This window comes from Pan troglodytes, chromosome 12 (assembly GCF_028858775.2).
Source record: "Pan troglodytes isolate AG18354 chromosome 12, NHGRI_mPanTro3-v2.0_pri, whole genome shotgun sequence".
NCBI classification, from domain to species: Eukaryota; Metazoa; Chordata; class Mammalia; order Primates; family Hominidae; genus Pan; species Pan troglodytes.
Window position 1 is genome coordinate 28406296 of NC_072410.2, and position 18564 is coordinate 28424859.

General features: G+C 32.1%; 1 long non-coding RNA gene across 1 annotated transcript; it reads left to right on the forward strand.

The window, feature by feature from the left end:
* Positions 1 to 506: 506 nt before the first annotated feature.
* LOC112208032 (uncharacterized) lies at positions 507 to 17506 on the forward strand. Its single transcript, XR_002942414.3, has 3 exons — positions 507 to 748; positions 3076 to 3125; positions 14173 to 17506. It is a non-coding gene; the product is annotated as an uncharacterized LOC112208032 (long non-coding RNA).
* The last annotated feature ends 1058 nt before the right edge of the window (positions 17507 to 18564 follow it).

Below are 18564 nucleotides of genomic sequence, written 5' to 3' on the forward strand. Positions count from 1 at the left end.
TCTACGCATGCAGTAGAAAAAAGCACACAAAACAGGCAGCATTTTGTGTTATGCGGCATTTCAAACAAGAGGGAAAACACATCTGGAAATAAAAGGTGTTTAGTTGAAAGAACTGACCTTAAATAAAACAATTGCAACACTTTATTTGGGCTTCTTACTGGAAATCAAATTCTTTGAGTTTAAAATACACCTACTAAATGGAATACAAAACCAAAATAACACACTTTCAGCATTTCTCAAAATGTTAGTACCCAGCAAATGCAGAGTTTACAGTTCTAGTGATTTTCCCTGTTCTGTTCATGGAATGCATATCTAACCCATTTTTCAGCCAGCATGCTACAGCAAAGGAAGATTCATGTTGTCCAGGGCTATTTCTTTAAAACAGTATGGAAATTACTTTTACCATAAATTAGGTTGTGCTTTAATGCTGAGAAAGGTCTATTTTGCCTTCATTTTGACCCATGACATACTTAGCCTTATAACAGCATAATGAGCATAATGAGGTCAAAACTAATACTGCAAAATAAAACACACACACTCACACAAACACACATTATTTCTCAAGGAAGATGGAAAAAAAAAGGTTACATTGATTTTTTTTTTAAAGCGGGACATTCTCACTACTTTTTTCACCTGAAGATTGAAAAGGAAACTCATTTCAGTTTGTAACATTGCACTGACTGTTCCAGACACAAAATGAATCAAGTCTCCTGTTGGATTATGTGGTTAGCATTTCTTCTCTTCCCTGGTGAGATAATTCGTTACTTACAGCTGTGGTATAAAAACTCAAACATTGTCTTTTGCAGAATGGATTTGAAAAGTGGGCCCCCATTCTATTTTTGTTAGAAAATAATAAAATCACAAATTTTATCATGTATCAAAAATGTAAAGTGAAATATAAATGTGAAAGGTCTGATATTTACTTAATGAATATTTACCAAATACTTAGAATTTGCATATTAAGTACAAGTTTCAGGAAAAAAATGTAGCCATGTTTAAATCTCAACTTTATTTCTTCCTCTTGCTTTATTTTTTGAAAAATAAGAAATATTCACATTAAAGAAAAAAGAGAACATATTTAAAAATATTTTCATCTATATTCTAGTCTAACCAGAGTATCTATAATTTATATTAGTTACCAAATGTATTAGACAAATTAAAACACAAGTGTTTTTATTTATTATTATAATGCTTTTTTAAAATATGGACATTCACAATTTTATGCTTACAAGAGAATATATAATTCAAGTACTCCCATGAAATAAAGTACCAGTTCTCTACAATCAAACCTATAGTGCAAAACATCAGCTGAAAATTACTTATAAAACTTTCAATTAAACTTTTACTAGTTTAGGTATTCTCTTCATAGTTGAGAAATATAATGCATATAAAAGTTGAGTATGCCTCCCTGCCTCCAGCTAAGATGTAAAGTTGATCTTCCATGTCATGTTTCTTAAAAGTAACTCTAAAATAAGTTTCTTTCAAACCTTCTAAATTATTCTCTTTCCCTAATGGCTTGTTGTATTCTTCCCCAGCAGAAATGACTAAAATAGCCCTATTGCACTTAATCTAATTAGGGATTTTTGGAGAAATGGTGGTTACATAGTTCTCATTAACTGACTAAAAAACTGTACCATATCCAGAGGTATAGATTTTAAAAAGCAGGGGAGGGGGATGATTCCTTTTAAAGCTCCAGAAATGAATGTAAGTGTTCATATTCTGGTATGTTAACAGTTTGTTCCAGTACATTGATATTTTATGTGGAAGCCCTACCCTGCAATTAATATGCCTGATGCAAATTGAAAAACCCATAATCCATCCTTCTCTGTTGGAATGAAAGTGTATATTATTATTGAGAAGCTACAGGATACCAGAACCATTTTTTAAACTTGACTGCTCATTACCTTAAATCTGCATATAAAACAGTTTTGCATTCAGATGAGGTAATACATAACGGAATATATTGTGGCGCATATAAATAAAAGTGCTCCAAATAAAAACGACCTGTGGGCTTCCTTTGTAGAAGAAATTTATGCAGTTCCAGGCATTAGGGATTAATGATAGCTAAGAGCAAAAGAGAAGGAATGAGCATTAAAACATTGTGCCTAACTTTCCTGACTACCCCAAGGCTAAAGGACAAAGTGAATTGTCAAATCTCCTTAAAGGTAAGGACTATGAATTTATATTAAGTAAATATGATATTTGGGGATTGCATCTGGTTCTGTCACATTAGTATTCAGAATATTTCTTATAGCTTTAAAGGAGAAAAGACAACCTTAATGGAGGTATGAGAGAAGAAAGATTTTAAAAATCCTTTGTTTCTAACAGCTTAGAGAGCCTCTTTCCTTTGTCTTGTTTCCAAAATTATGCATACAATTCTTCACAGGACATAAAATTGTCTGCTATGATTGACAAAATCCAAGATTTTAATGAAAGTTATACTGTAACTATTTTAAAGGGAAGGGGAACCACACATCCCTAAGAGATTCAAATGTAATATATTCTCAAAAATGGAAAGATTCCAGGGATACAGATTTCTTTCTTTCATGGATTTCTCCTAAGCCTGTTCAATTCATTTGATCATCACCGCCTGTGATCTGGGCTTTATTAACATTTTAGCATTTGGTTGGACCCTTCTTACCTCTCTCTCTATCCATCACTTAAGACATTTAGTGCTGCCTACTGGCAGTTATCTGTGTAATTGTTTTATTTCACTCACTAAATGATAAGATCCTTGAGGCAAGACGCTATGCGATATGGCCTGTATCTTCCACAATAAGTAATCACATTGATTCAAAAGATTCCCTCACAATACATTTTTATTGCAAAAATGATTTTGTATTTATCCATTTTGGAAAAGAAATTTTATCTCTTGAGCCCCTAAAAATGGAATTGTACACATTAAGACCCTTATACATATCACATAATAATCTTCAGGGTCAAACATTATAGTTTTCACCTGCTGCTATTCCTTTGCAGTAGACTAGAATAGAGAATTATATAAAATTTCTATGACTGTCAAAAAAATGATATATTTTTGGAAATCATGTAAAATCAACCTTCTTTATTTTACAGATATAGAAATTTAGATCTGTAAGGACCATCAGTGTGGTGAAGGTCACATGGTAAGTTAATTACAGAATAAAATTTTTCCCTTTCATTTCAATCTGTTTTTAAGTTCTACATGATTCCACTTTCAGGAAAAAGCTATTAAAATACAGACTGGCTTTGGTAAGAGTGATATATATTTTTATGTTTCAGACCAGCATGTTGTTTCATGCTGATGTTAAAAGATAATGGTTGATATCAGATAAATGCCCACACATACACACAAACACAAACTAACTTGGGGTCCAATAAAATAAGACTGGGTGGTTCACATATTTTCCATTAGTGCAAATATTTTAAAGAGATAATTTTCTTTGATGAAGTCTGTGTTCTTAAAACTGATTAACACATAGTCCTTACTAGAAACTCTTTACAAAAAAAAAAAACCCAAAATGAGAGTGCAAAAATTGAGAGAATAAGTCAAAGGAGAAAGAGAAGTTCTACCATAACTGAAATTCATTGTACCTGTACATTAATCAAAGAACAAATTGACTGCCATGTGATTTGACTCATGCTAAAATGTCCCTCACAATGAAAATAATCTATTTTATTGGCCCCTCACAGTGTTTAAAATTTTTCACCATTTAAAAAAAAATTGACTTAAAATACTTCATCTTCTGACATTTTTGTTCACAAAAATAGTAAAATTAAAGGAAAAAGGTAGATAATATACCAACTCTGCAGGGTATTGCAGGAAGTTCGAGAGGGAAAGAAAGAGGAACTATAAATAGTTATCATAAATTACAGCTAAATATTTTAGTTTAGCATAAAGAGGGTATGATGAATGTAAACAACATCACATATAGTTCAAAGTAGAGTTGTGGAATTACTTTTCCATGACAATGTTTAAGAATTGTACAGCTTTGCTGTTATCTAGTGATGTATCCCCATCCAAATCTCACCGTGAATTCCCATGTGTTGTCAGAGGGACCTGGTGGGAGGTAATTGACTCATGGGAACAGGTCTTTCCCATGCTGTTCTCATGGTAGTAAGTTTCATGTGATCTGATGATTTTATAAAGGGAAGTTTCCCTGCACAAGCTCTCTTCTCTTGTCTGCTGCCATGTGAGACATGCCTCTCACCTTCTGCAATGATTGTGAGGCCTCCCCAGCCACATGGAACTGTAAGATCATTAAACCTCTTTCTTTTGTAAATTGCCCAGTCTTGGGTATGTCTTTATCAGCAGTGTAAAAACAGACTAACACAGTAAATTGGTACCAGGAGTGGGGTGGGACTCTGCCCTAAAGATAACTGAAAATGTGGAAGCAACTTTGGAACTGGGTAACAGGCAAAGGTTGGAACAGTCTGGAGGGCTCAAAAAACAACAGAAAAATGTGGGAAAGTTTGGAACTCCCTAAAGACTTGTTCTATGGCTTGACCAAAATGCTGATAGTGATATGGACAATGCAATCCAGTCTGAGGTGGTCTCAGATGGACATGAGGAAATTGTTGGAAACTGGAACAAAGGTGACTCTTGATATGTTTTAGCAAAGAGACTTGTGGCATTTTTCCCCTGCCCTAGAGATTTGTGGAACTTTGAACTTGAGAGAGATGATTTAGGGTATCTGGCAAAAGAAATGTCTAAGCAGCAAAACATTGAAGAGGTGACTTTTTAGCCAGACATGGTAGTGTGCGCCTGTAGTCTCAGCTACTTGGGAGGCTGAGACAGGAGAATTGCTTGAACCCAAGAGGGGGAGGTTGCAGTTAGCTGAGATCATACCCCACTGCACTCCAACCTGGGTGACAGAGTGAGACTCCAAAAAAAAAAAAAAAAGATGTGATTTGTGTGGTGTTAAAGGCACTCAGTTTTAAAAGGAAAACAGATAATAAAAGTCTAGAAAATTTGCAGCCTGACAATGTGACAAAAAAGAAAATCCCATTTTCTGAGGAGAAATTCAAGCTGGCTGCAGAAATTTGCATAAGTAGCAAGGAGCTGAAAGTTAGTCACCAAGACAATGGAGAAAATGTCTACAGGGCATGTCAGAGACCTTTGTGGCAGTCCTTCTCCTCACAGGCTGGGAGGTTTTAGAGGAAAAAATGGTTTCATGAGGCAGGCTCAGGGTCCCTCTGCTATGTGCAGTCTAGGGACCTGGTGCCCTGCATCCCAGCCGCTCTAGCCATGACTAAAAGGGGCCAAGGTACAGCTCAGGCCGTGGCTTCCAAGGGTGCTAGCCCCAAGCCTTGGCAGGTTTTACATGTTGAGCCTGAGGGTACACAGAAGTCAAGAATTGATTTGGCAACCTCTGCCTAGATTTCAGAGAACGTATGGAAGCACCTGGATGTTCAGGCAGAAGTTTGCTGTTGGGGCAGGGTGCTCATGGAGAACCCCTGCTAGGATATTGTGAAATGGAAATGTGGGGTGGGCACCCCCACACAGAGTCCCCACTGGGGCACTGCCTGGTGGAGATATGAAAAGAATGCCATCGTCCTTCAGACCCCAGAATGGTAGCTGTACCGACAGCTTGCACCATGCACCTGAAAAAGCTGCAGACACTCAACGCCAGCCCATGAAAGCAGCTGGGAGGGAGGCTGTGTCCCGCAAAGACAGAGGTGCGGAGCTGCTCAAGACCATGGGAACCTCCTCTTGGATCAGTGTGACCCAAATATGAGACATGGGGTCAAAAGAGATCATTTTCGACCTTTAATATTTGACTGCCCTGCTGGATTTCAGACTTTCATGGGGCCTTTGTTTTAGCCATTTTTTTTTCATTTGCAACAGCTGTACTTACCCAATGCCCGTACCCCCATTGTATGTAGGAAGTAACTAATTTTCTTCTTATTTTACTGACTCATAGGTGGAAGGGACTTGCCTTGTCTCAGATAAAACTTTGGACTGTGAACTTTTGAGTTAATGCTGAAACGAGTTAACACTTTGGGGGACTGTTTAAAAGGCGTGATTGGTTTTGAAGTGTGTGGACATAAGATGTGGGAGGGGCCAGGGTGAAATGATAAGGTTTGGCTGTGTCCCCACCCAAATCTCATCTTGAATTGCCATGTGTTGTTTGAGGGACCCAGTGGGAGGTAATTGAATCATGGGGGCAGGTCTTTCCCATGCTGCTCTGGTGACAGTGAATAAGTCTCATGAGACCTGATGGTTTTATAAAGGGGACTTTCCCTGAACAAGCTCTCTTCTCTTATTTGCTGCCATGTGAGATTTGCCTTTAACCTTCCAACACAATTGTGAGGCATCCCCAGCCACCTGGAACTGTAAGTCCATTAAACCTGTTTCCTTTGTAAATTGCCTAGTCTTGGGTATATTTTTATCAGCAGCATGAAAACAGACCAATACAGCTAGGGTGGTTAAGATAGAGATATGGGCAAGATAGAAATCCTTAACAACAAATACATACATCAAATTGTTTCTTCCATCTAGGATGGTTCTTTTAACATACAGGTAATCACTTTCTGTGTTTCATTAAGGTATTTTCAAAATCTCTTTGAACAGCATAAGTATAACTTTTAAAAGCACATACTACTAATACTTTATAAAAGTATTTCATAAGGTAGTTTACAGTAACTGAGGTTGATTGGTGCCATTAAGGAAAAAACTTTTACTTTTTTATTACTAAAAATGTATGTAAATCTCACTGGCACCAAATGCATTTTTCAAACAAATAAAGAGGCTTGAAATGGTGAACAGCTATTCTTTACTGTCTACTAAGGATAAGAAAGTACAGGCTATTTTCAAATTAAAACCAGAAGCATATACAATGAGACATTATGTGGACTGTTGTGACTATTAGGGTTGTTAGATCATGTGCTGTGTTACTATGGGATGTTTGGGAGGCTCCTTTGAATATATTTTATTATCAAAAATTTTATTTTTCTGATGTATATAATCAGAAGCTCTTGAAGTAGATAACTATATAAATATTAAATGCTCACTTCCAACATAATATTCATTTGATTAATAAAACTGGAGACAATTTATTTTAGTTGGTGGATTATACTACTCTCATCCTTGGTAGATTATGCCATAAAACTGAAGTATTTCAACCTCAGGAAATAGTCCCACCAGTTAAGTTGATGTTCATTGCCAGAGTATAGTTACTTTGTTGAATTTCCACATGTAAACTCTTTTATTGAATTAGATATGTAGAAAAGTCATTGTTCTATGCTTCATTACCAGTTACCAGTGGCATTTGTTCTTCTCTATATAAACTTAACATAGCAAAATTATAATCTACCTATCTGTATATTCTACACAATATAACTCCTAATTTTATCATCGGTGAGATGGTACAAAGAATTCAACTGTCAAATTAGACTCATATGAAGTAGAAATGTTTAATCATTTTTAGGATATAAAAGTCTAGTGTCTAGAGGCCCAGGGAGAACTAAGGTGAGAGGTCGAGTATTCACTGGATCTCTTCCTACTACAATAAATAAGTTCTGGCACATTACTTACACAAAAGATAAAAAGTATCAGTAATAAACACTTCCATTTTATAATCAAATAGGCACAAAGGATGCATAATATTTTCCAGGAAGCGATGCCCTATATATCCATAGATTCTAGGGTTGTTGTTGTTTTTTTTTTTTTTTAACACAGGAGATGCTAAACAACCAAGTACATGCTGCTAAAAACACCCTGCAGATAAAAACCCTCCCACTAGCTAATTTAACTAGCTTGTTTGCTAAAAAGTCTGCTTTTAGCATGTTTACAAATGTATTAGTCTGCTAGGGCTATTATAACAAAGTATCATCAACTGGGTGGCTTAAGAGTGGGAATTTATTTTCTCACAGTTCTGGAGGCTAGAAGTCTAAGATCAAGGTGTCAACAGGTTTGGTTCCTCCTGCGGCCTCTCTCCTTTGCTTGCACATGGCTGCCTCCTTACTGTGTTCTCACATTGCCTTTTCTTGATGCAAGCACTTCACTGGTGTCTTTTCCTCTTCTTAAAAGGACACCAGTCCTATTGGACTAGGGTCCCATTCATATGACCTTAATTAACCTTAATTACCTCTTTAAAGGCCTTATCTCCAAACGCAGTCACTTTGCAGGTTAGAGACTCAACATATAGGTTACAGGGGAACTTGATTTATTTCATAACAACAGGGATATGACTTTTATTTCCTTGTCCTTTACATAAAGGAAGAGCCTAGATAGCAGATCTGCTTCCCATCCTTTTCTTTCTCAATGAAGAATGATTTATGTTTTCCAAAAACAAAAAAAACCCAAAAAACTCTTGAATTTTATCTCACGAGAGCAAATAAATTGAATCATTCAGCCCCTAAATGCCTCAAAAGTCTGTAGAATAGAGCAGCTTCAAAAGAATAAGTGGGAAGTAATGAGGAAGAGTAAGAGACAAAGCTTCACAAAGGCTGTGTTAAAGAAGAACTCTTACTCCTAGTGAATTCTGAGGTGATATCACAGACTCAATTTATATGCAAACCTGAATTTAAGTGTACTAAAAATACAAAATTCACTTTGGAGCTAATGAAGTAAATTTTCATCCAAAAAAATATATTACTTTAAGTATTTCTCCTGTAGTAAAAGTATTTACCGTTTTATTCATAGCTTTGGATTGAGCAAATAAATCTTAAGATATATGTGTCATAATATAGACTATAACATAAAATGTGGGTGAACACAGTAACTCACTTTCACATCATAATCAAGTCATTAGCTTCTCATGTCCACAATTAAAAGAAATATATCTTATCAGCTATTCAAAATCTTAGGTTAGAGAAAGTTACCAAGTAATTAGCTGCCGTTCTGGACACACAGAAATTAGAGTAACAAAACCAGTTCACACGTAGATACATTCTTTGAGAGACAGAATAGTGGATTAACCACAAATATAAAGTAGAGAATGCAGAGAATGCCCCTGATGGAATTCTCAAGAAAACAATTTCTAGTGGACACAGTTGGCTGCCTAACCCTCTTACATTTTCCTTATCTTTTTTTTTAACAGAATCCATATTTTATTCAGATATCCATTCTATTTGTAAATAGTCCCTGTGTTTAGGGAAAGACCAGCTTTATCCATAGAAGGGATATCTGAATAAAATAAACAGAACTCCCCAGTTCCAGAGTTGGGCCTCAGTTACTCTTAGACAATGTGGGTAATTATTTTCCCATTGCTCCTGGTTGTTTGAGCCACCAGGCCCAGCCACTTTTCTTTAATTGAAGTGCTATAGCCAATACCAAAGTTGGTGCCCTCCCATCCAACTTACAATTTACAGTATAGCACCTATACATTTAGTCAGCTGCTCTAAATGTCTCCCAGTAATCAAACTGTGTGTGAAATTCATAATATGGGGCACACTATTTTTTAATCATGCTAACTACTGTAATTATGTCCTTATCTGTATTCATGTCCTGAAAGTTTATGCAAGTAAAATTAGCATAATGACATTTAAGTTATTTCATGTTTATGTGCATGCATTTACTGGACATTGCTATCTTTTACAACTTTACTTTTTAAATTTCTACTTTTCATCCAAGAACTCTCACAAAATATTTGACTTACCTTCTTTTGTTTTTACATTTTTCTGTTCAATTTTTTCATTCATCCAACATATCTGTTTTAATATAATATAATATCCAATATATTATAATATTATTATATTATATATTATATTATTATGTAATATATAATATAATGTATAATATAATAATGTAATATATTTATTATAATATGTATTAGATTATGTTATATATTATAATATATATTCTATTATATATTATATTCTATAATATATAATGTTCTATAATATATGTATTATGTTCTATAATATATATTATGTTCTATAATATATACTATATTATATAATATATATTATGTATTATATATTATATAATATATTATACATAATATATAATCTCTATTAAATATATTATATATAATATAATATAATATATATTTATATAATATATAATATAATATAATATATATTTATATAATATATAATATAATATATAATATATTCTATATTATATATACAATATATTTATAATATATAATATATATTATATACACAATATATTTATAATATAAAATATATTTTATATTATAATTATATATTATATAATATGTTACATATATTATATTATAAATATATATATCATAATATGTTTGTAATATAATATAATGATATATAACATAATATATAAAATATTTATAATATATATTATATATATTATATATAATATTTATAATATATAATATAATATATTATATAATATACTATATATTCATATATTATATATATTATATTATATATTATATATAATATATACTATATATAATATTATATATAGTGTATATTATATATTATAAATATATTATGTATTATGTTATATATAATATATTATATTATAAATATATATAATATATTTATAATATATAAAATATATTATAGATAATATATAGTATATAATATTATATATAATATATATTATATATTATCTATAATATATAATATTATATATAATATATAATATATATTATCTATAATATATAATATATATTATATATTATCTATAATATATAATATATATTATAGATAATATATAATATATAATATTTTACATATATAATATATTATTATATATAATACATTATATATAATATATATTATATATATAATTATATATTACATATATAATATATATTATATATAATGTTATATATAATATAATATATAATATATTATAATATATGTAATATATATAATACATAATATATAATATATTATATATTACATATATCATATATTATATATAATATATAAAATTATATATAATATATTATATATAATATATTATATATAATTTTATATATTATATATAATATATGATATATGTAATATATAATATATATTATATATATTATAGAATATATATTATAGAATATAATATATATTATAGAATACATATTATAGAATATAATATATATTATAGAATATATATTATAGAATATATATTATAGAATATTATATATTATAGAATACATATTATAGAATATAATATATATAATAGAATATAATATATATTATAGAATATATAATAGAATATAATATATATTATAGAATATATATTATAGAACATAATATATATTATAGAATATATATTATAGAATATAATATATATTCTAGAATATATATTATAGAATATATATTATAGAATATAATGTATATTATAGAGTATTATATATATTATAGAATATAATGTATATTATAGAGAATTATATATATTATAGAATATAATGTATATTATAGAGTATTATATATATTATAGAATATAATGTATATTATAGAGAATTATATATATTATAGAATATAATGTATATTATAGAGTATTATATATATTATAGAATAGAATGTATATTATAGAGTATTCTATATATTATAGAATATAATGTATATTATAGAATATTATGTATATTATAGAACATAATATATATTATAGCATATAATATATAATAGAATATAATATATATAATAGAATATTATATATAATAGAATATAATATATAATAGAATATAATATATATTATAGAATATAGTATATATTATAGAATATAGTATATATTATAGAATATAATATATAATAGAATAAAGTATATATTATGGAATATAATATATATTATAGAATATAATATATATTATAGAATATAATATATATATTAGAATATAATATATATATTAGAATATAATATAATAATATATTATTATATTATATATAATATTATTATATTCTAATAATATATTATTATATTATATATAATAATATTATATTATATATAACACCTAAGTTTTAATGTAACTATATGTGCCAGTATATTTGCCTATAAATCATCATGCAGATAGAAAACACTTTTAGAAGCTTCCTCTTTCATACCAAATTTAAACCATAAGGTTTAAATTTATGGAAGTACTTAGAAGTACTATTTATGGAAGTACATAAGGAAGTACTTAGAGGTTGTGGTGTACACGGGTTTATTTTACTGAAAACTGAAAATAACCCAGACAAAAGGAAGAAACTTATTGGGAATTGGTATGATACAAAAGGTATCTTTCACTCAGAAAAAAAGTAAAAATATACCTTACTAAGTTCATTTTCTTTAAAAATTTTAGACGATTATTTAAAGTTGGATTCTTTCATTTTCTAGGGCTGCATATCCTTTTTCCCAAAGAGGAACTCCAGATTTTATAATTTGCAGTTCCAATAAGGACTAGATCTGTCCCTAGTTTTGATGAACTATACCTGGGAAACCAGAGGTATGGCAATCCTAAAATGAATGTAGGAAAAGAGTTCCAATAGACACAGATTCCCTTCCCCTGGTGAAAATGAAGATAGAAACAACAACAAAAAAAGATATTATGTAATATAAAATAAAACAAATGTTCATTATATTTGAACCTGTATTCTCTTTTCTAAACTGAGTTTCAGAGGGCAAGGAACATGTCTGTCAGATACTACTTTCTATCCAGTACACATAGTAGCTGCACAATAAACATTTATGACGTGAATTAATTAGCGTTTCTCTGGCCTGCCAATGCCCTATGTATAGAAAATCTATAAATTTCCACTAACTTTAAAAATACTCATATTTTCCTGGAACAGAAAGTAAAGATTACATGGTAGACAAAATTGCATCTGTCTACTAATGATTACCATGTAATCTTTAGTAGATGGCCTTGTGGTTCTCAGTAAGAGTCAAGTGACAAAGGAGACAGAGGGAGCAAAGCTGAAAGACTTTAATAAACTCTCTTTGCAAATAATGTTTTTATTCAATGTCAACTGCTTATTAAAACATCCCAGCGCTTGACTCTTCTGAGTCTTTTATATACTTTTTTTCTACAACAAAGGAGAAAGTAATCACTATTGATTTGGGCACATATCAAAAAATCAAAAAAAGAGAAACAAATGAACATTTGCATTTCAATTGTGGCCACCATACAGCTAATAGCTTATCATAACTCTTAAATGTTGGTCCCAAGGCTCTCATACAGGTTCACCCTTTGCTGACCTCTTACAATCTTTCTGTCAGCATTTTGAATGCTACTGATTCTGTGAGTAATATTTTCAACGGAGGTCAGACAGGCCAGTAAGTCCAGCGTGTCCTCTCACTTACAAATTCCCCTTCTTTTGTGGCTTTTCACCATGGGTTCACATGTCATGGACTCTACATCGCAAACTGCAGTAAGCAAATTTCAGTCCTGAGTGAAAGGAGAAAAAAGCAAATCCTACTTGACTATTGCTAGCTTGTTTACACCATAGGGCTAGAGTAAGCTGAAATCGACAGAGTATAAAGAAAAGAAAGTCCTCTTGCAGTAACACACACACTTATTTTCAGACTCATAGTTTAAATGCAGTCTTTTATTTGTCACTACCACTGCATTATCATCAGAGGATTTATATGCCTAGAGCTGCCAGAAGTGTCACCAGCTCTGACAATGCCCATTTTGGGGCTTTTTCCGATGGCTTATTTTATTTATAGTCTTGATGAAACTGGGGCAGTCACAAAACTGATTAGCGATCTGGCAAACAGGGTCTGCTCTGCTAATAATCTGTGTAAATATTGTGCTGCAGAGCCTTTCTGTGACAGGTCATTGATGCTAACAAACCGCAGAATGCAAACAGAGACCTGTGCTGCCTTCACTGCAGATGCACAGCAGCCAGCTTACACTGACAAAGCAAATGAAAATCCTCTTGTTGTCGATCATCTCAAGTAAAATGGCCTAAAAATCAATTCTAGGATAGGCTTTCTTTCTTGAAGCTTTAATCTGGCGATGATGACAGTGATAATGGTATTTCATCATACACATAAAGTAAGAGAGAAAACCATAACAAAACAAGATATGAAAGATGAATTTAAACAATGGATTGTGAAAGCCTTGCTGTTTGCTTCTGTTTTTAAAAATATTTTGCTACTTTTTCTTGGCTGCTGCCGTTGTTACAGTTGTAGTCTGCACAGAATGAAGCCTTAATCAAACAGTCATGCTGAAACATGTTTACAAAGGTAAAATTAATGGGCTTATCTTAAGCGAGATGTCTTTCTATGGCATCATTAACATGCTTTAGATTTTTTAAATAAATGTGTTTTTATTCTTCCAGTACATCAGAATTGGAATTGGAGTCATGTCAAGATGTTCTCACTGGCAAAGACAGGAGGAGGTTAAAATAGCTCCTTGTATGGCAGTAACCTCGGGAGAAAAAGAACTAATAGAAAATAAATGGCAGGTATTTTTTTTGAATCATTTGTATGATAAGCTTATAATGTACTTGTCTCAATGCAGAAAGCACAAGGAAAAAATAAATATGTCCACATCACATTGGTAGACAAAGCACTAAGCACGTAGGTTGTCAGAAATTCGATATCCCTTTCTCTTTTCTATATCCTCTACCAAACAGAAAGTTTCACATACATCTGAGACTTCAGTGTCTATGTGACTTGAGTACAATTTCCTTTTTCGTCTTTGTTTTTCCTTTACTTACTCGTTTCCCTTTATTCTTACCTGAGATATAGAGAATAAAAAATAACACTATAGAATCAACCTTTTTTTCTAGGTAATTTAGAATAAATTTTCCAGAACATAAAAAGGATAATGATGGCATTATGTAAATTTCAGACCAAAATTTTCTGAATTAAATTATTTTTACATAGATAATGGTTCACTTCTGATTAGGAACAATAAATAAAAAGTAATCTTAACAATATGACAATACAACTTAGCCTTCTTGCATTATCTTTTTTAGTCTAAATATTTAATTATTATAATTTGCATAAAATCAAAATTATAGTGCAATTCTTTTCTTTACAAAATAATCACAATAAAGTATTTTAATCAAGCAACTGAGCACATACAATTATTATTCTATGTCCATAAAATTTTTTTGCAGAAAACATTTATATAAGAATTTCAGTAGTCAAACATTGAGTAGCAGGAAAATACTATTAAATTTTAAAAACCAAACAAGCATTGGAAACAGAAAAATGGATACGAAGAGAAGCAAGTATTCTCCTGTATTTATAATTGTGGTACTTTACAATACATGTAATATATCTTTAGAAAGATTAATTGTCTTTTATTCTCACAGAAATTCTATGAGCCAGGCAGAGGAACTGTTTTTGTTCCCGTTTTACTTCTGTAAAAACTGAGTCTCAGAATAACTGCTCCCCAGAAGTATAGAATGATTAAAGGTCAGAGACAGAGCCTGCATATTTTCACATTTGTTATACTTTTTTAGCTATTGTTGTCCAAGAGTACTCTTACTTTTGTGATACTTTCTTTATTTCACTGTTCAGAATTTTTATATTTGTATGATTTAACAAAATAATCGGTAAATTTCATTTTCGGGGATTAAAAGTTAGGTTGTGGAAGCTACATTAGGTTGTGGAAGTTGTGCCCCATCTGAGACAAATCTTGGATTAATCAGTGATTGATTAAATTATTGAAAGTTTAGTTATTCAAAGAAATTGGCATAGAAGTACATTAAGCTAAGCTTTATCTGGTAAGATGGAGAACTAACATGATGTGGGCTTCTTTCTGTGACCACAACCCTGGAAATGACACAGAAATCAGCATCTAATACTAAAAGATGTGAGAAACCCTTGCACTTACAAACTACAGTAAAGTCTGTGAGTAGAGAAAAAAATGACAGCAAAGAGCAGAAAACTGAGTGTAAGGAAACCAGAATATGCTGGGGCGGAAGTTTTTAGTGGTCATCATTTCTTTTCATTGCATTCCTGTATTTTTTTCTGCTCTTTCAATAGTTAGAGTACCCACAGTGTGCAAGGCACTCTTCTAAATAGTGAGAATACACTACAGAGCCAGAAAGACAAAACCTTGACCAAATGGAGCTCCCATTCTAGCAAAACTAGAGTTGAAAAGAGACCACTGCTAACTCCTTTAAAGCCATTTTGGAGTCGGCCAGGCAGAATATGACTCAACCTAGCTTGGAAAACGAGGAAATAGTGACAAATGCAGAAAGACCATCTGAACCCTAGGCATTCTCCTCTAACCCAGCTACTCCATACAGTGAGTGTTAGGATGGTGATTAAAACTGAGGGAGACCAGTCTTGGTAAACAGCACCACCCAGGACACATGAATACACCAACTTTTATGGAGGAGGAAGGCAAACAAAGGGTGGCAGAATCCAGTTATTTCCTAAGGAGTCCTTCATTCTAAACACTTCTGGTGGGTCAATCTTGAGCCTGATTTTAGTGCCATGTATTCTTAATCAGCATAATAAATCTTACTAGGAAAAAATAGGCCTCAAAGGAATTCAATGACTCTAAAATAAAATACATGTATATCGAAGACAACCAGATTTACAAAAATTAACAATAGTTTAAAATATGTGACCATGTGTGTTGGTTTACGTCTGTAATCCCAGCACTTTGGGAGTCCAAGACAGGAGCATTGCTTGAAGCTAGGACCTTGAGATCAGCTCGGGCAACCAAGAGAGCCCCTGTCTCTACAAAATAAATAATAATTTAAAAAAATAGCTAGGTGTGGCGGCATGCACTTGTAGTCCCAGTTACCAAGGAGGCTGAGGCAGGAGAATCTCTTGAGCCCAGGAGGTCAAGGCTGCAGTTAGCTAGGAGGCTGTCACCACTGCACTTGCTCCAGCCTGAGTAACAGAGAAAGACACTGTCTCTGAAGAAAAAAAAAAAGTTAAAATAAATCCAAAAATATGTATAGTAAATGTTCTCAAAGACATAAGGCACAATATTTGAAACCTGAAGAAGAAATTAGCAATCATAAAATATTTTTTCAGTAGGAAAACCATATCTGTTGAAATGAAGGATTAAATATATGGTATAAACAGCAGAAGGGTTAAATTTGAGGAGTGCTCATTAGTGAGATGGAAGATAATGTTCAAATAATAAATTTTTTTTTAAATTTAGAAAACTAGACTTCACATGTACTGCTGATGGGAGTACAGACTGATGCAACTATCCAGAGAGCAATGTGGAGTGAAATGAAATCCAAACCTATGAACCAGCAATCCTACTCTTGATCCACATGGCAAATCAACTTAAGTTTAAACTCATGAAAGGATATGATATCCATTAGAGACATTTGTTGTTGCAGGGAGTTGGAAGGAGGCAAAGAATCTATCACTGTAATACACACACACAATTGTTTATGAAAATGGAATACAGGCCAGATGTGGTGGCTTATGCCTATAATCACAGTGCTTTGGGAGGCTGAGGTGGGCAGATCACAAGGTTAGCAGTTTGAGACCAGCCTGTCCAATATGGTGAAACTCCATCTCTACTAAAAATACAAAACTTAGCCAGGCGTGGTGACATGTGCCTGTAGTTCCAGGTACTCGGGAGGCTGAGGCAGAAGAATCGCTTGAACATGGGAGGCAGAGGTTGCAATGAGCCGAGATCACGCCACTGCACTCCAGCCTGGGCAACAGAGCAAGACTCCATCTCAAAAAAAAAAAAAAAAAAAAGAAGAAGAAGAAGTAATAGTGTGCTGTGCAGCATGAAAAAAAAATGAGGTAAAGATACACACGATAACAAGAATAGGTCTTAATAATATAGTGTTGGATTTACAAAAGTAAAAACTATATATACAGCATATAACTCAAAAACAACCACAAAATTTTACAGTTTTCAAAAATGCATATTCAACGGCCTACCACAAACACATGAATGCAATTGAAGTAAGAGGGAGAAGCAGAAGGAAATAAAAATAGAGATTAGAGATTAGGGCAAGATAAAATAATTAGATAAAATAAATCAAGAAATTCCTATTTTATTTATCATGATAAGAATGTACTTTAAAAAGAGGATGACTACATAAAATGAGTTAGGGAGGAGTACCTCTTTTTCTATTGTTTGGAATAATTTCAGAAGGAATGATACCAGTTCCTCTTTGTACCTCGGGTAGAATTTGGCTGTGAATCCGTCTGGTCCTGGGCCTTTTTTTTTTTGGTTGGTAGGCTATTAATTACTGCCTCAATTTCAGAACTTGTTATTGATCTATTCAGGGATTTGACTTCTTCTTGGTTTAGTCTTGGGAGAGTGGATGTGTCCAGGAATTTATAAATTTTTTCTAGATTTTCTAGTTTATTTGTGTAGAGGTTTTTATAGTATTCTCTGATGGTAGTTTGTATTTCTGGGGGATCAGTAGTGATATCCCCTTTATCATTTTTTATTGTGTCTATTTGAGTCTTCTCTCTTTTCTTCTTTATTAGTCTGGGTAGTGGTCTATTTTGTTGATCTTTTCAAAAAACCCCTCCTGAATTCATTGATTTTTTTGAAGGACTTTTCATGTCTCTATCTCCTTCAGTTCTGCTCTGATTTTAGTTGTTTCTTGTCTTCTGCTAGCTTTTGAATTTGTTTGCTCTTACTTCTCTAGTTATTTTAATTGTGATGTTAGGGTGTCAACTTTAGGTCTTTCCTGCTTTCTCCTGTGGACACTTAGTGCTATAAATTTCCCTCTAAACATTGCTTTAGCTGTGTCCCAGAGATTCTGGTATGCTGT